We start from the raw sequence: 21,977 nt of genomic DNA, 5'->3' as shown, positions 1-21,977 counted from the left end.
AGTCTTGCATTCTGGCCTTAATCTAGCTCAGGTGTGGCAATTAAAGGCTTAAGTGTCCGATAAAGGTGCAGCCTCGCGACCTGATTTCAAAAGGTAAGAGACGCTGGAAATTACTTGAGGTTTTCCGCTTCACCGAGAGAGAAGGAGAGGGGGAGAGGGAGAGGGAGAAGAAAAAAAGCAGAAAACAGAAAACAGAAGAAAGAAGAAAAAGAGAAAAAACGAAAAAAATGGAAAATTAGAGAAGAAAAAAGAAAAAAAAGAACAGGAAGAAAAGAAGAAAAGGAAGAAAAAAAAAGAAAATTAAGAAAAAATAACAGAAGAAGAAAAAATAAGCGAGAGAGAGAGAGAGAGAGAGAGAGAGAGAGAGAGAGAGAGAAGTCCTAGTAGGTGCTATAAACCTCCTCAGAAAATCAACATAAACACACACACACACACACACACACACGCTAAACAAAGGCAAGCAGGCTGCCATGTGGAAATAACGCCGAGTTGACTATAAATTAATTGCCGCCGCTGTGGAAAGTTATGCAGGCAATCGTTGTTTTTCGCCACCTCCTCCTCCTCCTCCTCCTCCTCCTCCTGTATGTTCTGTCCGAGGAAGCCAAAGCGTCAGAGATGAACAAGCCCATCAGTTTACAGCCTTAATTCAGACGCCCCTTTTTTCTTAACTTCCTTTTGTCGTATCTCACTAACTAAGTCCCATGAAGTTAACCCTGAGGATATTTTTGAATTGCAGTGTGTGTGTGTGTGTGTGTGTGTGTGTGTGTGTGTGTGTGTGTGTGTGTAATAATAATAATAATAGTAATAGGTTTATTAATGTAAGGCAGCCGTTAGGATTCCCCGGAGAGTCGTTGTAACCGCTTAACCAAACAACGAAGGGGAGAAAAAGTAATGATCATTTTTATACTCGTACTTTCTGCCATATTCTGAATAGTCTTACTCCGATTACGCATGTCTGTTACCTTTTCGTTCCCCATCTCCTGTCTCTTCCTTAATCAACTTGTTATCTGCACTTGCCCTTTTTTCCTCATCTCCCTCCCTTGCCTCTCCCTCATCCCTGTTCTCTATCCCATCCCCTGTTACCTTTTCCTCCCTCTTTCCCTCTCTTTTTTTTTTAATCTTGTCTTATTCGCTAGGCCTAGTCTCCTTATCTCCCCCACTGCTCTACCCTGCTAACATTGCCCTGTCGTTTACCATCCTTTTCCCTCATCCCTGTTCCCCGTCCCTTCCTCTTTTCCCTTTCCCTCTCTCTTTCCCTGTCTTCCTTAATCTCCCTGTTTTCTACTCTAGGCCTAGCTTCCTCATCTCCCCCACTGCTCAACCTTGCCACCTTTGCCCTGTCGTTTACCATCCCTTTTCCCTCATCCCTGTTCCCCGTCCCTTCCTCTTTTCCCTTTCCCTCTCTCTTTCCCTGTCTTCCTTAATCTCCCTTGTTTTCCATTCTTGGCCTATTTTCCTCATCTCCCACACTGTTCAACCTTGCCACCATTGCCTTGTTGTTTATCCTTCCTTGTCTTCCCCTCATCCCTGTTCTTCGTCCGTCCTCTTTCCCCTCTCCTTCCACTTTTCCTCCCTCTTCCTTAATCTTCCTGCCTGATTGTCCCTCTCCTTCCTATCCTTTGCCTAGCCTCTGTTCTTAGTGTTCTGCCTTCCCATCCCCTGTTCCCCTTTCCTTTCTCTCCTTTCTTTTCCCTAATCTCCTTGTTTGCTTTTCTAGGGTTGTTTCCTTTCTTTCCCTTTCACCTTCCTCTCATTCCTCAATTTTTCCCTCATTCCATGCTCTTTTCTCTCCTTGTGTTCTGCCTCTTCCCTTCTCCTTTCTCTCCTCTTCCACTTATCTACATCTCCCTCACTGTTCAGACATATTCGTGTAGATTCAGACCCTTTACCAGCCAGCCCCTTCCTTGTTTCATCTCGCTGGTTCTTCTCTTAGTGCGTTTCAGTCCCCCGCCCATCGCTCTGTCGCCACGTCGTTTCTGTCCCATCACGCTAGGCTCCTCCTCGTCTTGGTTAACGTTGTCGCCTTCCTCTGTCCCCTTTCATTAGTGTTAGTGTTAGGCTCAAGCTTCTATTTCACCAGTCTTCCCTAGTCGTGATTATTGTTGTCCGGCGTGGTCTGATCTGTCTTTCTTTAGCTCCTGTTTTGTACCATCCGTTTTCTTTCATTCACTTTCTCTTTTCTTTCGTTCCTGATTAAAAGTTCTCTCCCTTCCCTTTCTTTTCGTCGCTTTTGTTCCTGTTATCTTCCTTCCTTTCTACAACTTCCCCATTTCTCCCTTTCCTCACTCCGAACTCCTCCCCAGCACTCTCATTCTCCTCTTCTTTTCCCTCTCTTCCCTCCAATGCCTTCCTTCTTCGCCCCACAAACCTCTACCTGACACTTTTCCTTCTTTCCTCTTCTCTTCTAGTACTCCTCCCACGCTTTCTTCCTCTACTCTACCCTCACCCCCATCTCACACCCTTCCCCTCTATTCCCTATTACTAGTTGTCCCCTTCTTCCACCCTCCCTTCCTCATCTCCACTTAAACCTGAAAATCCAACACCTCTAACTGTCCCCAAAATGGAGTAAAAAGTCAAGCAAGCCACAAAACTCTTAATAAATACTAACATGTTGCTTCAAAAATCTGGTGTTATTTTCAAACCCAAGTCACCAACATAAATAATAAACAGAGGACCCAATACAGAGCCTTGTGGAACCCCTTTCATTACAAAGGCCCAGTCAGGTTACTAATGATGATTTAAACTCAGTTATTTCCTACATATCAAACAAGCCTCAGTTCATTCCATTACTTTCCCTGCTATTCTGTGAGCCTTTCCTTTTCTCAACAGGCAGCATGATGTGAAAATATTGCATCAGTCTTTATTTACGGAAATGTACAGATACTACACTACCTAATGGCTTTTTACACTGCACAACTTACTTCTGTCTTATGTACACAAAGTTTGGCACAACACAGCAAGGCTCACACCGGCCTGGACGGCTGCACTTCCCGAGCCACTTGTGTTGGTCTGTCCAGCAGTGTTGAGCCTGCATGCTGTTCTCAGGTCCTTGGCAGCCTCTAGCTAGCAGCACAACCATCTGAAATATTACTTTGGATCAATAATGGGTATGTTAGGACTTACAGTAATGGGTACTTACTGTATGGCCATTCTTTTTAAGCATTTTGGTGCCCAAGCTCACATATTTAACAAGGGTTTCATACGCTTGGGTCATTCCCTGGAGTAGTAGAAAAGGAAGGCACTAGACTAGAAGAGAGCCAAGCAGAATTACCTTGACGCCCAGCAATCACCGGGGTAGTTTTTCTTTCAATGCATTAGTTCAACCTTGTTCCTGTCTTCTCCACTGTAGAAAATAACGAACAAACAAAATACTGTACCAGAAAGGAGGAAAACAATATTACCCTCTTGACACCCAGCAATCACCGGGGTAGTTTTTCTTTCAATGCATTAGTTCAACCTTGTTCCTGTCACTGTAGAAAATAAGAACAAACAAAATACTGTACCAGAAAGGAGGAAAACAATATTACCCTCTTGACACCCTAAGCTCCCGTGTATCTAACCCCACCTAATATCGCTGTCCATGAATTTATCTAGTCTATTTTTGAATGTGACAATTGTATTGGCACTCACCACATGACTGCTAAGCCTATTTCTTGTCTCCTCTACTGTTGAAAAATAAAAAGTGAAAAGAGTGCACCAGACAAGAGAAAACGGAATCACCTCGACAAACAGCAATCACCAGGGTAGCTTGGTGCCGTCCTGCTGGTAAAACTGTCCGTGGTGTGCATCGTTCATAGGGCCGAGAAGATGCAGATGTTGGCAATGCTCTGTGCCGGTGTGAGGGGAGCGTTGCGGCCACTCATATCAGTCTGCACCCAGCCGGGCCACACGCTGCCCACCAGGGTGTTGCTGTCCCTCAGGTCAATGCTCAGGAACTTGGTGATTGCGTTGGGAGCCGTCTGGGAGGAGAGGAATGGATAAAGTCATGGGAGGCGCCAAGTATAGTAGCCTATGACATTCTATGCAGTAAGGTCCTATAAAAAAAAGAACATATATATCAGTGAAAGAGTTAAACATTACTTCCACTCTTTCATCCCTTACTAACTATGCAAGAGCTGACCAGTGGGCTGAATGGATAGCGTGGGCACCGCGTTCAGGACGACACGAGTTCAATCCCCGCCCGGTGCCACCAAGCTGGGATTTTTCAGCCGCCGCCGAGTGCCTTAAAAACTACCCACATGCTGTCCAGAAGACCACCTATCAACCCGGACTCTAGAGTCTAGGATTAAAGATGAGCTCTGGGAGGGCAGCATGAGCCAATGCAGGATGGCGCCACTATAAAACTCGCCTGTGGCAGAACGGGCTGGGCCGACCTTCAGGCCCCACCGGGAAGAAGCCTTGGACCGACCATCAGGATCCACTGGGAAGAAGCCTACCGGCGCAATAGGCCACGACATAAAAAAAAAAATAAATAAATAAATAAATAAAAAATCGTTCATACCTTTCACTGGCAAACTCTGGAGCAGCATTGATTCCTCCTATTGTATTTCCTTCTCCCTATCACTTCATTTCTTTTGAGAGGCAAATAAAAGACACCGGAAACTAAATTTGATCTTTTTTTAAAATATTTCTTCTCTTTGAGGGAATGGCACATTACAGGCAGTTTCCCAACTCCTTTGTTTTCACCTTGGTCTGTTTTCCCAGATGTAGACATGTTGTCCATTCACAGATGTAAGCAGGAGGCCTTGAGGACACATGTTGTTCATGTGTAATACTGCCCATGGTCTACACTAGTGCACCAAGCTTTGGGACACCTTGCTTCGCACATCACGGTCACTGATCTTGTTTTTGCTGATGATGCTGTATACACTTTTCTCAGAATTGCTGGAGGTTCTGATGATGGCTCTCAGTGTTTAGGACTTGTAGCTGCTGGGGCTGAAGGCCTCCTGGGCCAGAACCAAGGTCCAGGTGTTTGGAGGCTTTCTGGATGACACAGTTCAGTCTGTCCATGCATGTGGTGAGGATGTCCAAGTCCCCAGATGTTTCACATACCTTGGTAGCACAGTGCATGACAATGGTGGGTCTCACCAGGAAGTCACTCAACAGACGGGCCCGGCCCACACAGACACTGAACAGTGACGTGGAGAGGCGCGTCGATGCCTTTGGTGCCAAGTGCCTTCGCAGGATCACAGGGTATTGCTGGAATGACCTCGTATCAAACCAGCGACTATTCCAGGAAACTGAATCGAGGCCTGTTGCCAGCTTAGTCCGTGAACGCCAACTCCAGGTATATGGGCACGTGGCACGCCTCCTGGATGTTGATCCTGCTCACGGGGTTGTCTGTACGAGAAAACCCTGCGTGGAGGAGGCCAAGGGGCACCCACGTAACTCACGGCTGGGGCAAGTCAGCCGATCCTGCTGGGAGACATTCAAGTGCCCAAACACACCCATTTGAAAAGGTTCTCATAAGAGTTGTGGGCATTTCCATGGGTAGTTTTATGACCTTGGTGATAGTTTGACGAGGCTTCTGCATCATGAATATGGAAGAAGACTCATGAGGATGCAATTGATCTCCTTTGTGGCCTTTGGAAAGAGTTGACGTGAGAAGCGGAAGTCTGAGAATACCGACCTACTTCTCAAAGGTTGTTAAAATTGTTCCTCAAAAGGACTCGTCACAACCTTGCTGGAGGGGGACTTTTACACGAGACCATCACTCAGGAGAACCCCATCAATCTACTGTTTGGCCTTTGGGAAGAGTTGACGTGAGAGGCGGATGCGTGCCAGAATACCAACCTACGTCTCAAAGGGGTTTAAGGTAATTCTCAGATGGACGCGTTACAACCTTGGTCTCTTCATTCTGTTTCCCGTCCCTTCCCTTCTCTTATTTTTTTCTACTGTTTTCTTTTTATCTTATTCCCTTTCCTTTCCTGCTCTTTTTCTTCCTTTTCCTTTCCCTCTATTTCCTTCTCTCCTCTTCCTTTATTTTTCTATTACGTTATTTTTTTTCTTTCCTTTCTTGCTCTTTCCGTTCCCTTCCTTTTTCCTTTCCTTTCCTTTTTTCTTTCCTTTCCGTTCCCTTCCCTTCCCTTTGTTTTTCTTTCCTTTCGTTTCCTTTCCTTCCCTTCCGTTCCCTTCCCTTCTGTTCCCTTCCCTTTCCTTTGCTTTTCTTTCCTTACGTTTCCTTTCCTTCCCTTCCCTTTCCTTACGTTTCATTTCCTTCCCTTCCCTTCTTTTCCATGGCACTAACCTTTGTACAAATATACCTTAGTGGGCCTCATCACCCTCATCAAAGTCTCCCACAGTATTGCTCCACTTACCATCACCTTGCAATGCTATTTTCATGCTGTATACTCTTAACCCGGTAGCAGCGATGGGACAAATTTGTGGCTTTACCGTGTAACAGCGATGGGTTAAATTTGTGGCTTTACCATGTAGCAGCGATGGGTTAAATTTGTGGCTTTACCGTGTAACAGCGATGGGTTAAATTTGTGGCTTTACCATGTAGCAGCGACGGGTCAAATTTGTGGCTTTACCGTGTAGCAGCGATGGGCCAAATTTGTGCCATGATATAAACCCCCCAAAACAGATGATACATAATCTGATCACAAATCCTTTGGTATATATTATGAAATGGTTTGAGTGAGGGGTGATTTTTTCTCATTTTTCTCGCTTGGAGGGACCATTAAGAAACATGATCCCCGCTGCTACCAGGTTAAGAAAAGCATAGCAACTGAATGCTTTTAGAGACCCTTCCTGTGGCCTCTCTACCCATGACTTGTTCCTCCAGCCCTATGCTGTCCAACTTTCTGATGCAAGAGTTAACCAAAGCCAAACTGTAATTCGTAAATCAGGACGAATATAACGTCTGGCTGAGATGTATTAAATTTGTATCCATAACTGCAACCTCATTTTTTTTTCATTCCTTTCTTTAGCATTTCCTTATATAATTATGACATTTCGGGAGACAAGCTCTGAAGTACCTTGCTGGCCCTGTACGGGTAGAGTCCACCTCGGTCGTTGTTCTGGATGGAGCCGAGGATTGAGGACATGTTGCTGACGGCCGCTCGCCGCACCCACAGGTCGCTCCCCTCCGCAGCCTTCAGTTGATGAAGCAAAGCCTGAGAGAATAGAGTAGGCATTAGAGTTAAGCATTGCTGTGATCTGCCAGACTTAGGGCTTCAGGATGTGAGACTGTAATAGAAAAGAGAGGAAGAGAAGGGAAGGAAATAGACAGAATGTAAAAGGAAAGGAAGGAAGAAAAGGAGCAGGCAAGGAAAGGGAATGAATTAAAAATGCAATGAGTCTGTGATAGAAAAGTAGTTTACCGTAATAGAAAAAGAAAGGAAAGAAAGGAAGAGAAGGAAAGGAAGTATTGGGAAAGTAAAAGGAAAAGCGGGAAGAAAAAGAGCAGGCAAGGAAAGGGAATGAAATAAAAAAGCAATGAGTCTGTTACACAGTTTACTGTATGAAGGAAGCTCTGCCAGGTATGACACCGCCCCTTCCCTTCACCCCAATGAGTCTGTTACACAGTTTACTGTATGAAGGAAGCTCTGCCAGGTATGACACCGCCCCTTCCCTTCACCCCAATGAGTCTGTTACACAGGTTACTGTATGAAGGAAGCTCTGCCAGGTATGACACCGTCCCTTCCCTTCACCCCAATGAGTCTGTTACACAGGTTACTGTATGAAGGAAGCTCTGCCAGGTATGACACCGCCCCTTCCCTTCACCCCCAATGAGTCTGTTACACAGGTTACTGTATGAAGGAAGCTCTGCCAGGTATGACACCCCCCCTTATCTTCATCCCCAATGAGTCTGTTACACAGTTTACTGTAAGTCTCATGACACATCAGCTTCCTGGTTACTGCTGAGAATGAAAGAAGAGAAGAGGTGTTAGACTTCAGCATTACTGTGATTTGCTTCAGGGTAGGAGACTTGGTGCTCTGGTAATTGGTTTGTTAAATAGAGAACTTATGTATACAGTCCTGCCATTTACTACACCATCCCTTCCCTTCACCTGTCAATTAGTACATTATATCAAGGCTTTAATATTAGTTTATTACATGGTGTACTGCATGAGGCCCAGCCTGATACTACACCCTTCACTCCTCAGCTAGTCCTTTATACTGAGTGATACAGAGGTTATGAAGCTCTGCCAGATATCACACCATCCCTTCCCTTCCCTCCTCCAGTTATCTGTTAAATAGTGTTTCCTGTAAGTCTCATCACACATCTGTTTCCTGGTCATCTTTGAGAATCATAGTGATTGATCCCATGCTCTTTAGAGCCCCGGCACTACTCTGAAGGGCGCATATAGATTGATCAAAGGTGAGTGTCTAGGGGGTGGCTCTAGGCACCTCCAGCCAACTGTAGCATTTGTTGTTGGGGCGACTGACTGAGTGTGTAGTACAGGTGAGTCTGAGGCACCTGGAGCTTCATGTCTATTCACACTGTGTGCTGCTACTGATAGGTGGGAAACACTTATAGTGCCCCCTCTACGTCCTGGCCTGTAGTGCCAGTAGGCTTTCTTGATTGGGCCTAGTGGTCGGCCCAAGCCTGTTATGGCGCAGGCAGGTGCTTGTGGTGCCGCCGTCTATAGTTGGCTCATGCTGCCCCCAGAGCTCATTCTTGATTCACTTGTACAGTTCTTGTAGAGTCCGGGTTGATGGGTGGTCTTCAGGACAGCATGTGGGTAGGCTCAGGCCACTCAGCGGTGACTGAAAAATTCCCAGGTGGTAGCGGCGGATTCTAGCCCACATCATCCACAACGCGGCAAACATGGGAGTGGCACGCTAACCACTCAGCCACTGCCTCCTCCCTTGTCTTGAATGACTTTAATGTTGCTTCAGGCCACATTGTGTCTTGGTCTCCATGGCCCTGGTACCAGGAGCACCAAGAGACAACCTAAAGTGGAGGAGGCCAATGGATCCTACCATGAGGTACTTCACATGGGAAGGGCCCTGTATAGAGACTTGCCCGGAGGGATGGCCAGGGATGGGGTGGCAGGGTGGGCGAGGTTAGAGTCCCTTGATAGAGAGAGTCCCAACAACCTAAGATTTGGATGCCATTATTGGTCCTGTTCTCACCGTGCTTTTCAAACGCTGGCACACGCTCTCTTTTGTATTTCTGTTGCACAGCCATGCGGGTCGTCCACTGAAACTGAGCACACTTGTGTCAGACCTGCACACCTTCCCCTAACAGCCAGCAGGGAGCCGGCAGCCAACGAGCTGTGGGAAAATAAATAAGAGACAGTTTGTGTCTACATCATCAGGTATCGCCAACCCACCATTACGCCCTTATACTTTACCATAATTTGGTCATCAGCCGTTGGAATGTGCCGTTAGAAGGTGACAGGAGATTATTATTAGCCTTACGATCAGCCACTGTCTCAGTATAGGCACTCAGTAACCCACGTAGCCTGTGATATATGTGTGTCACGGCGGGCTGCTGACGACCTTGAGAGGCGGCAGCGCTCAGAGGGTACCGAGAGACTTCACACAAGTTTGGGTGCTTCTCTTTGAGTGTTGCTGCTGTGATGGATGGATTTAACATTACTTATCGCTGTAAAACATTATCGGCAGCAGTTGGGGAAGTCTTTCTATTACCTACATATCCCTTCATCGCCTGACCCTTGCCTGCAGGGAGGGACGCTGCCTCCTGAACGTCATGAGCCTTGATATACTTGTCATGGGCCACGTGGCTGACACACTACCCAAGCTCCATCAATGCTAAGGCACGTTGCTTCCTTTCCGTTACCTGCTTGCAGTAAACTTTAGCATATGGAGAGAAAATTAGTGTAAACTAATTATCTGGGGGTGGAGGGGATCCTGATTCCATTACTCGCTGGGATGTTCTCTTTATTGTGTTAACACACACACACACACACACACACACACACACACACACACACACACACACACTATTGCTGCAATAAATGTTCTGTGAGTCTGTTATAACAGCTGGAGCCCTGTGGGGGAGATCACAGCCAATAATTTTGGCCATAAGGGCCACAGCTTCCCTCATCATGTCTGGACCTGAGGTGAACGATTGTTTCAGTCCTTGTAGCTGTGCCTCTCTCACAATGGTTTCCATGGACAGTACAAAGGGAGGGCGGTTATGACAGCAAGACACACACAATGGCAGTGTGTGTGTCTTGCTGTCATAACCAAAGGTTTCCTCCCAAGACGACTGACTGTTAGCACACCCCTGTCTGTCTTCTCAGCGGCCTTGCAGTTAAATTCTACACTTTGTATCCCCTCTGTGGCATGTTGCTACACCCGAAGGCTAGGCAGCAAGGCATTGTTACATTAAAAAGCAGCCAAATCCGCTTCCAAACTAGGTAAAATTATGTTTTAATACCTCAACCAAAAATGGCGCACAGCAGCCTTATACACAGGGCCGCCTATGTCGGGCCTCTCTCTATAAAGTGACTCTAGGTGAGGTGACACCCCCAGCTGTATGCCCCTACTGACTGACTGATAAACAACTGAATAATACACTCAACCACAATTGGGTCTGTCTGATCACATGTCTGTCAGGTGTTTGAAGAATAGTAAGAAAAGAGGAAGAAGAGGGTGAAGGTAAAGAAAAGTAAAAGACAGATAAAGAAGGAGGAAGAAGAAAAAAGGAAGAGGAGGAGGAAACTAGGCGCCACAATTGTCCTGCCTTCGTGTACCTTTGAGAGCATGACGGGCACCACAGTGTTGACCGTGAAGGTGTCCACCACCTGCGGCCACCTGACCATGTTGATGCCTGTGGAGCACAGGTCGAGGCCTCGCCCGCCCACCAGCTGGCCAACCACTGCTGCCGCCTCCGAGTGACTCTGCTCATTGGCCACATCTGAAGGACAACACCATGATCTTAAAATGACAAAGATCTGAGGCCAAAGAAACTGAAAAAAAAAAAAAAGTACATAGATTGCATGGTGATCTAACTAAAAGTATTTAAGTGGGTGATGGGGATTAAGAAAGCTGATGATAAAGCACCAATACTATAAAACAGGAGGTGAGAGTTCAAGAAGATCTGGAAGCAATGGGCGTTGGAGAGGCTGAGGGAAGACACAAATATAAAGCATGACACCGGAGATTCCAGGACACACAAACTTGAGAAGAAGGAAAGTTAAGACACAGGCTGCACGGTGATCAAAGTGAGAGTATTTAAATAGGTTTTGGGAACTAGCAGAGTGAGGTGATGTTGGCAAGTCACTAACACTAAAAACAAGAGCTCAGAACCTCCAGTGATGGGAAAAAGTTGGCCCAATTCAAGTTCAGGAAAGAGACAAAAACTGGCTGGCAAACTATTAACCCATCCGCTGCGATTGGAACGAATATTGCCTTCACTGGTAGCCTGGTATATAGTGCCATGTCTTTCTCTGTTTCTGTGGTGGATAGTGGAGTGCTTCCCATGGTACTGGTGTGCTGGATATCCCTTCACTGGCAGCCTGATAACATATAGTGCCATGTCTTTCTCTGTTTCTGTGGTGGATAGTGGAGTGCTTCCCACATGGTACTGGTGTGCTGGATATCCCTTCACTGGCAGCCTGATAACATATAGTGCCATGTCTTTCTCTGTTTCTGTGGTGGATAGTGGAGTGCTTCCCACATGGTACTGGTGTGCTGGATATCCCTTCACTGGCAGCCTGGTATTATATAGTCCCAGGTGGAGTTCGTAATTTGACACAAGTGTCATAACTCGAAACAAGGATTTTTAATAATGTACGGGGGCTACGTTGCAACCTCCAAACGTTGTAGGTTGAGGATGTTTAACCCAAGGATCCCCTGTACTACACACACACACACACACACACACACACACACACACACACACACACATAATTATATGGTCATGTGTTGCAAGGCCATCAGTAACACAGTGTTCTATGGCATCAGGGCAGGGGGTGGCAAGAGGCGTTACATGGAGGGGGCGCAAACTGTAATTTTTGCATTTCATTATATAAAAAACAAAACAATACAAAAAAAGCTTCGTGAGTGGAGGTTAAATAGTGAGTGTGTCAACCAAGGGTGTGGACGCCCTAAGCACAGGCAGGGAAGCAGCGGAGGAGCTTCAGATAGCAATGGTTTGTACTTCATGGCAGGAACACATCAACCAGGAACATGATCAGGCAGGTTTAGGACACACTGCATCTAAGGGAGTCATGTTTACTCTTTTGGATTATATCCCTCTCTGTTTCTTTATCTCCAGTTTCCTTTCCGGCCGTTCTATCTCTGCTGTGGTAGACGGTCACTGTCCTTGCCCTAAACCTATCAACAGTGGTGCTCCATAGGGCTCTGTTCCATCACCCACTCTCTTCCTGTTATTCATCAATGATCTTCTTTCCATAACAACTATCTTATCCACTCATACGCTGATGACTCCACTCTGCATTATTCAACTTCTATCAACAGAAGACCCTCTCAACATGAATTACAAGACTCCAGACTGGAGGCTGCAGAACGCTTAGCCTCAGACCTTGCTATCATTTCCAATTGGGGTAAAAGGAACCTTGTGTCCTTCAATGCCTCAAAAACCCAGTTTCTCCACCTGTCCACACAACACAAACTTCCAAACACCTATCCACTATTCCTCAACAACACTCAGCTGTCACCTTCAACGCTAAACATCTTCGGTCTATCCTTAACTCAAAATTTCAACTGGAAACTTCACATCTCCTCTCTCGCTAAATCAACTTCCTCGAGGTTGGGCGCTCTGTATTGTCTCCGCCAGTTCTCCCCCGCGCTGTTGCTATCTATATACAGGGGCCTTGTCCACCCTCGTATGGAGTATGCATCTCGTGTGGGGGGGCTCCACCCACACAGCTCTTCTGGACAGAGTGGAGTCTAAGGCTCTTTGTCTCATCAGCTCTCCTCCTCCTACTGACTTTTAAATTCGGCCGACATGTTGCCTCTTTCTATCTTATATCGATATTTTCACGCTAATTGCTCTTCTGAACTTGCTAACTGCATGCTTCCCCCCCTCACGCGGCCCCGCTGCACACGACTTTCGACTCATGCTCATCCCTATTCTGTCCAAACCCCTCATGCAAGAGTTAACCAGAATCTCCATTCTTTCATCCCTTTCACTGGTAAACTCTGGAGAAGCCTTCCTTCGTCTGTATTTCCTCCTGCCTATGACATGACCTCTTTCAAGAAGTGTATCAAGACACCTCCACCCGAAATTGACCTCTCTTCTGGCTACTCTTTACTTTTTACTTTTGTGGGAGAGGCGAGTAGCGGGCTTTTTTTTGTTGCACTTGAGCTGGATCCTTTGATGAAGCAAAAATGTGTAGCAGGAAAGGGATCTCTCTCTCTCTCTCTCTCTCTCTCTCTCTCTCTCTCTCTCTCTCTCTCTCTCTCTCTCTCTCTCTCTCTCTCTCTCTCTCTCTCTCTCTTCCACATTTTATTTCGTTATTACTAAATTTTTCTCCTACGTACTGCTAATAATTTATTGTTATTTAAATAATTCACATATTAGCATATAACTACTTCATGCCAAGAAGCAGCAGGAAAAGGTCAGAAGGGCAGATCAGGAGCAGGAAAGAACCCAGGAACACAGACGCCCATCTATGCACTGCTGCTCCAGGCCAGGAAGCAGAAAAAGAAGGTTTTCTTACATGAAGGGAAGCAGATCAGGAGCAGGAAAGAACCCAGGAACACAGACGCCCATCTATACACTGCTGCTCCAGGCCAGGAAGCAGAAAAAGAAGGTTTTCTTACATGAAGGGAAGCAGATCAGGAGCAGGAAAGAACCCAGGAACACAGACGCCCATCTATACACTGCTGCTCCAGGCCAGGAAGCAGAAAAAGAAGGTTTTCTTACATGAAGGGAAGCAGATCAGGAGCAGGAAAGAACCCAGGAACACAGACGCCCATCTATACACTGCTGCTCCAGGCCAGGAAGCAGCAGGAGAAGGTTTTCTTACATGAAGGGAGGCAGATCAGGAGCAGGAAAGAACCCAGGAACACAGACGCCCATCTATACACAGCTGCTCCAGGCTAGGAAGCAGCAGGAGAAGGTTTTCTTACATGAAGGGAGGCAGATCAGGAGCAGGAAAGAACCCAGGAACACAGACGCCCATCTATACACTGCTGCTCCAGGCCAGCAAGCAGCAGGAGAAGGTTTTCTTACATGAAGGGAGGCAGATCAGGAGCAGGAAAGAACCCAGGAACACAGACGCCCATCTATACACTGCTGCTCCAGGCCAGGAAGCAGAAAAAGAAGGTTTTCTTACATGAAGGGAGGCAGATCAGGAGCAGGAAAGAACCCAGGAACACAGACGCCCATCTATACACTGCTGCTCCAGGCCAGGAAGCAGCAGGAGGTTTTCTTACATGAAGGGAAGCAGATCAGGAGCAGGAAAGAACCCAGGAACACAGACGCCCATCTATACACTGCTGCTCCAGGCCAGGAAGCAGCAGGAGAAGGTTTTCTTACATGAAGGGAAGCAGATCAGGAGCAGGAAAGAACCCAGGAACACAGACGCCCATCTATACACTGCTGCTCCAGGCCAGGAAGCAGAAAAAGAAGGTTTTCTTACATGAAGGGAAGCAGATCAGGAGCAGGAAAGAACCCAGGAACACAGACGCCCATCTATACACTGCTGCTCCAGGCCAGGAAGCAGAAAAAGAAGGTTTTCTTACATGAAGGGAGGCAGATCAGGAGCAGGAAAGAACCCAGGAACACAGACGCCCATCTATACACTGCTGCTCAAGGCCAGGAAGCAGCAGGAGAAGGTTTTCTTACATGAAGGGAAGCAGATCAGGAGCAGGAAAGAACCCAGGAACACAGACGCCCATCTATACACTGCTGCTCCAGGCCAGGAAGCAGCAGGAGAAGGTTTTCTTACATGAAGGGAAGCAGATCAGGAGCAGGAAAGAACCCAGGAACACAGACGCCCATCTATACACTGCTGCTCCAGGCCAGGAAGCAGACTGAGGTTGTCCTGTCCTCATTGCTGTGGCCTGTAGGATCATTTTAAGAGACTACTTCCTCAACAGCCCCTTTGATAGTAGCCCCAATCTACTACTTCAACACTTCTATCCCATCTCCACTTATTCCACGCCTTGCCGGAGAATATAACCACAAGTATACATGCTGACTAATACCTTGGCTGTTGACGCTGCGCTGGCTGTGGACTTCAGGATCTTGTTCATACAGGAACAGCTGCTTCTGGAAACACAAGATGCTGTCACAAGCAAAGTCCATCTTATTAATGCCATAGGAGTGTTTAGTATACATGGCTGAGGCAAGAGTCTTCCTCACCTATAGAGCGCAGGAAGCGGATGAGGTCTTTGCTGAGGTTCCACTCCCTGGCTTCTGGAGTGGCATGGAGGAGACGCGTTGCAAGGCAGCGACTCACGGAGGCACTCTCCAGATTCTGTCCCGGGGAAGCAAGGCAAACTTTATTTATGGAGACAAAATGACCTCCACCAAAACAAGGCAAAAAGTGTGTTAACGGTGTGACTAGAAACCACATTCATAAACTATTGTCAGATGAATGCCATGAAATTAGACAAAACTAATAGCCCACCTTGCTTCTCCTTCCTCACCCTCCTGCAAAATGATGAGGCATGAGGCTGCTGTGTCCAGCTGGGGAACCTCCAGTGCTCGTATGAAGAGCTGCTTGGGGCTGCCGGCTGCTGATAGAGGTAGTGCCAGAGTGCCAGCTCTGTCTTGCAGGCACACTCCACCACCGTCTGGAGGTACACCGGAAACTCCCCGATGAACTCCAGCACCGGGGCAGCAGGCAGTCTGGGAGGCCTCCTCCTCTAGGGCCAGATACCCTTGTCAGTTATCACCACCACTACCATCACAGAAATACAGAATATCAGACAAACAAGAGAAATTCCCTTAACCCCTTGGGTGCAGACTTCCTACCAGAAGACCTCACCAAGCTACAGGAGTGAAGCAACAAGTGGCTGCTACAATTCAATGAAGAAAACTGTAAAGTCCTGCACCTTGGGAGGGGATATCCAGCACACCAATACCACATGGGAAACACTCCACTATCTGCCACAGAAGCAGAGAAAGACCTGGGACTATAATTATGTTACCAGGCTAACAGTGAAGGTGAAATCCGTGCCAATTGCAGCGGACGGATTAAGAAAAAAACACATGAACATGACAAACGTGACTCACCCCAAAAAAACGGTATTTGAGAGAATCCAAACATTATTGTAGAAATTTAGAATCTCTTCTAATTTAGTGTCATTTTGAAAAGTGTTATTTTGATATTCATTAGTGGCAAGACCCTATCACTACCGCACAAAAACGAAATTGAACCACAATAAAGAATGACTTACAGTGCATTCAGCCACAGGGAGGGGCTGGTGGTGGGAGGCAGTAGTACACTGGCAAGGAGGCGTCAGTCTGGGCGGCCAGCAGGATGGATGTCCTCCTCAAACATGACAGCTGCCGCCCACAAAAACATGATCAAAACTAACATATAGAAAAAGTGTAAATGTATGCTCTGTCTTCCCATACCAACTATTGCAAAAAGCAGAATAAAAACTTCCTATACCAACTTTTCTTATACTAACTCTTCAATAGTTCCTATACCAACTCTTCAGTACTTCAACACTTCCTATACCAACTCTTCTTATACTAACTCTTCAATAGTTCCTATACCAACTCTTCAACACTTCCTATACCAACTTTTCTTATACTAACTCTTCAATAGTTCCTATACCAACTCTTCAACACTTCCTATACCAACTTTTCTTATACTAACTCTTCAATAGTTCCTATACCAACTCTTCAACACTTCCTATACCAACTCTTCTTATACTAACTCTTTAATACTTCAACACTTCCTATACCAACTCTTCTTATACTAACTCTTCAATAGTTCCTATACCAACTCTTCAATACTTCAACACTTCCTATACCAACTTTTCTTATACTAACTCTTCAATACTTCAACACTTCCTATACCAACTCTTCTTATACTAACTCTTCAATACTTCAACACTTCCTATACCAACTTTTCTTATACTAACTCTTCAATAGTTCCTATACCAACTCTTCAACACTTCTTATACCAACTTTTCTCATACTAACTCTTCAATAGTTCCTATACCAACTCTTCAACACTTCTTATACCAACTTTTCTTATACTAACTCTTCAATAGTTCCTATACCAACTCTTCAATACTTCAACACTTCCTATACCAACTTTTCTTATACTAACTCTTCAATAGTTCCTATACCAACTCTTCAACACTTCAACACTTCCTATACCAACTTTTCTCATACTAACTCTTCAATAGTTCCTATACCAACTCTTCAACACTTCTTATACCAACTTTTCTTATACTAACTCTTCAATAGTTCCTATACCAACTCTTCAATACTTCAACACTTCCTATACCAACTTTTCTTATACTAACTCTTCAATAGTTCCTATACCAACTCTTCAACACTTCTTATACCAACTTTTCTTATACTAACTCTTCAATAGTTCCTATACCAACTCTTCAACACTTCTTATACCAACTTTTCTTATACTAACTCTTCAATAGTTCCTATACCAACTCTTCTTATACTAACTCTTCAATACTTCAACACTTCCTATACCAACTTTTCTTATACTAACTCTTCAATACTTCAACACTTCCTATACCAACTCTTCTTATACTAACTCTTCAATACTTCAACACTTCCTATACCAACTCTTCTTATACTAACTCTTCAATAGTTCCTATACCAACTCTTCAACACTTCCTATACCAACTCTTCTTATACTAACTCTTCAACACTTCCTATACCAACTCTTCTTATACTAACTCTTCAATAGTTCCTATACCAACTCTTCAACACTTCCTATACCAACTTTTCTTATACTAACTCTTCAATACTTCAACACTTCCTATACCAACTTTTCTTATACTAACTCTTCAATACTTCAACACTTCCTATACCAACTCTTCTTATACTAACTCTTCAATACTTCAACACTTCCTATACCAACTCTTCTTATACTAACTCTTCAATACTTCCTATACCAACTCTTCTTATACTAACTCTTCAATACTTCAATACTTCCTATACCAACTCTTCTTATACTAACTCTTCAACACTTCCTATACCAACTCTTCTTATACTAACTCTTCAACACTTCCTATACCAACTCTTCTTATACTAACTCTTCAACACTTCATATACCAACTCTTCTTATACTAACTCTTCAATACTTCAATACTTCCTATACCAACTCTTCTTATACTAACTCTTCAATACTTCCTATACCAACTCTTCTTATACTAACTCTTCAACTCTTCAACACTTCCTATACCAACTCTTCTTATACTAACTCTTCAACTCTTCAACACTTCCTATACCAACTCTTCTTATACTAACTCTTCAACTCTTCTTATACTAACTCTTCAATACTTCAATACTTCCTATACCAACTCTTCTTATACTAACTCTTCAATACTTCAACACTTCCTATACCAACTCTTCTTATACTAACTCTTCAATACTTCAACACTTCCTATACCAACTCTTCTTATACTAACTCTTCAATACTTCAACACTTCCTATACCAACTCTTCCTGTAGCAACCCTTCTTGGAACAACTGCAAAAAACAGAATCAAAACTTCCTATACCAACTCTTCTTATACTAACTCTTCAATACTTCAACACTTCCTATACCAACTCTTCCTGTAGCAACCCTTCTTGGAACAACTGCAAAAAACAGAATCAAAACTTCCTATACCAATTCTTCATATACTAACTCTTCAAAAATTCCTCTACCACCTCTTCAATACTCCAACACTTCCTCTACCAACTCTCCCTAAAGCAACCCTTCCTGTAACAACTCTTGCAGAAACAAAATCAACACTAACATTGAGTGAACGTTGAGGTGTATGGTTTGCCTTCCTATACAAACTCTTTGGCAGCAGGATTTCTGAGGCATGAAAATTTATGTCTCCCGAGTCATTATCCCAATCCTGGTGAACAGTCTTGCAGGCCAGTTATGTAATACCACCCTGACTAACAGCTCCAGCCATGCCCCCAGGGCCTAGGAGCAGTAGCGTGACAATGTTTTCTGCACTAATAATGCCGTAAACCAGCCATGTGGGATGCTGGCTACCTCCCTCCTTCACTACATCAACATAAGGTTCCACAGACATCCCTTAGTGCCAGGCAGCAGTGAAGGAGTGCCTCATTACAGTGCCAGTCAGAGTCACTCCAGTGCAAGGGGTGCAGAGGATAGCCAGCGTAATGGAAGCTGATTTGTCAGTGTTTATGGAGGAGCCATCGAGCACTGAATGCTGCTAAATGCCACTCATCTGTACACTCTTTCATAGGGGCAGTGATTAGAGGGATTGGTTTAGTTTAGCGCAGTTATTGTTTTGACCTTGACTTACTTCCTCTACTGTAAAAATAATAATAATAAGAAGAAGAAGAAGAAGAAGAAGAAGAAGAAGAAGAAGAAGAAGAATACAAACTTGACTGCTTGAATATTGCGGGACTCAGTGAGGTGAGGAGGGTTAGGGAGGGACCCAAACTGTACACACTGCATTCACATTAATCCTTTTGTTTAGCACTAAAGGGAAATACTGTCCATGATTCCCTTGAGAAAAGTCTTAATTCTTCAACAGCAAAACCTGCCGTGTGCGAAGTATAAAAGATTACACACGAAAATGATTAGTCAAGTTAAGCGTCACCTTCCCAGCGGCTGTATGGACGCATGGAGTGAAGGGCAGCGTGATTCTCCGGGCCATGAAGGTGTGGGACTTGTCCGAGGAGTTTGGGAACAAAGGGAGCCACGCGCGTGTGCTGTGAACCCCACTGTGGAGCCAGAGGGCGTGGCTCAGGTGGAGCTTGTGGCTCACGGTGCAGCACAGCCTCACAGCTTGACGCCAGCACGATGGGAGTCATCTGGGCGCTGTGGAACTGGGGAGAGAAACAGACAGGCAGAAAACAACAAAGTGATGTTAACCTTAGTATAGTGTGCCCCGATGCACATGACTTTTACTCAAGCTATCAGTTTTGGATATGGGAATGTCCAAAACTCCTATGAAAGCCTAGTCAAATATGTTTCTTAGGTTCATGGTACAGAAAAAGGGTCAAACTACCACCAGGGTCATAAAACTACCCCTGGAAATGCCCCAAACTCCTACGAAGGCCTTGTCAAATACATGTGATTGGGCGCTGAAATGTATAAAGAATATGACCGTAAGACACACAAGTAGTTTGCCTCAATTAAATACGTAGTTTGACATGCCTGGAGCAAGTTTTTAGAATAAGCAAAGTTTGCAAACATTTCTGAAGGCTTCCATGGCCTTTGTATGACTTTAAGAATGACTAACCAATCTTCATTATGAGGAAGAACCAGCTAACCTAACCTAACCAATCTTCATTATGAGGAAGAACCAGCTAACCTAACCTAACCAATCTTCATTATGAGGAAGAACCAGCTAACCTAACCTAACCTAACCAATCTTCATTATGAGGAAGAACCAGCTACCCTAACCTAACCAATCTTCATTATGAGGAAGAACCAGCTAGCCTAACCTAACCTAACCAATCTTCATTATGAGGAAGAACCAGCTAGCCTAACCTAACCTAACTTAACCTAACCAATTTTCATTAAGAGGAAGAAGCAGCTGTTTTGTCATAAAGGTGTTGGAGATAATTTTAGCGACTTTGACTCTGGCCAAAAGTAGGCGACTCCAGTGACTGCGCTCCACCCCCCTGCTACTTACCATATTGGTTATAGTAATGGCAAGAGACAGTGGACGGTCCTCGGAGTGGTCCCAGCGCAGAGACACAGTCAGCAGGGAGCCAAATGCACTCCACAGCAGCAATCCTCCTCCTGTCCAGCTCATGCCCAGCACAGTGCCATCAGGAGCCCACTTCATGAAAACAAAGGGATGAGAATATGTAAATAAATAGATAAATAAAGACAAAGCAAAGTAATAGAAGCACTATTACTCCCTTCTTTTCTTGAGTCTTGACCGACAGAAGCTTGAATAAAAACAGCAAATGCATAGAAGCACTTTTACCACCTTTCATGCCTTGGCCCACAGAAGCTTAGATACACACAGCAAAGGAATGGAAACACTCAACACCTCCTTTCTATTTAGCTTTGGCCCACAGAAGCTTAGATACACACAGCAAAGGAATGGAAACACTCAACACCTCCTTTCTATTTAGCTTTGGCCCACAGAAGCTTAAGCAAACACACAGCAAAGGAATGGAAACACTCAACACCTCCTTTCTATTTAGCTTTGGCCCACAGAAGCTTAGATAAACACACAGCAAAGGGATGAACACACTTTTACAACCTAATTTCCTCTTGAGCCTTGGCCCTCAGAACCTCAAGCAAAGATATAGGAGCCTCAAAGAGCTGCATCTCTGTGCATCAAAACAGCCTTGTGTATACACAGGAAAGAAGTGTTTAACATATCTTTGGGTACATTATTAGTCTCACATTGAACAAACACTCTCAGCAATGGGGTGTGAGACAAATAGTGATGGATTAGGTAAGGGACACTCACCCACTGGCCCTGGTGACCTTTCCTCCGTAGCCTCTGTCTGAGGGCACCATAATGTGGGACACCTCCAGGCCGCCTGTTGCCTCACCCACCAGGGTCCAGGCACACCACGCCCTGACAACTGTGAGGTGGAGGAAGTGGCTGAGTGGTTAGCATGCTGGCACCATATCCAGGAGGGTGTGGGTTCATGTCCTGCCCACCGCCACAAGCTGGGATTTTTCAGTCACCGCTGAGTGGCTCAAGACTACCCACATGCTCACTAGTCTCCCGCAAACCTTCGTTCCAAAAATGTTAGTGACTCAGTGCACACCATCCTTCCCTTTGATCCTCATTGCTAAACCTTCATGAGTCTTGGTACAGGCCAAGGGCACAAAAAAAATAGAGATTACAATGAAAAATCTATACAAAACAACATGTATACTTCAAGGACAGGCTGTTTTAGAAGGTATAATTACTTCTTACAGCTAGGGAGGCA

At 45.1% G+C, this 21,977-nt stretch overlaps 1 pseudogene; it reads right to left on the bottom strand.

The window, feature by feature from the left end:
- Window positions 1-3,720: 3,720 nt before the first annotated feature.
- LOC126993380 (uncharacterized) lies at window positions 3,721-20,866 on the bottom strand (annotated as a pseudogene).
- Between the last annotated feature and the right edge of the window lie 1,111 nt (window positions 20,867-21,977).

This window comes from Eriocheir sinensis, unplaced genomic scaffold (genome assembly GCF_024679095.1).
Source record: "Eriocheir sinensis breed Jianghai 21 unplaced genomic scaffold, ASM2467909v1 Scaffold609, whole genome shotgun sequence".
Taxonomy (NCBI): Eukaryota; Metazoa; Arthropoda; class Malacostraca; order Decapoda; family Varunidae; genus Eriocheir; species Eriocheir sinensis.
This window is presented reverse-complemented; position numbering and strand designations above follow the sequence as displayed.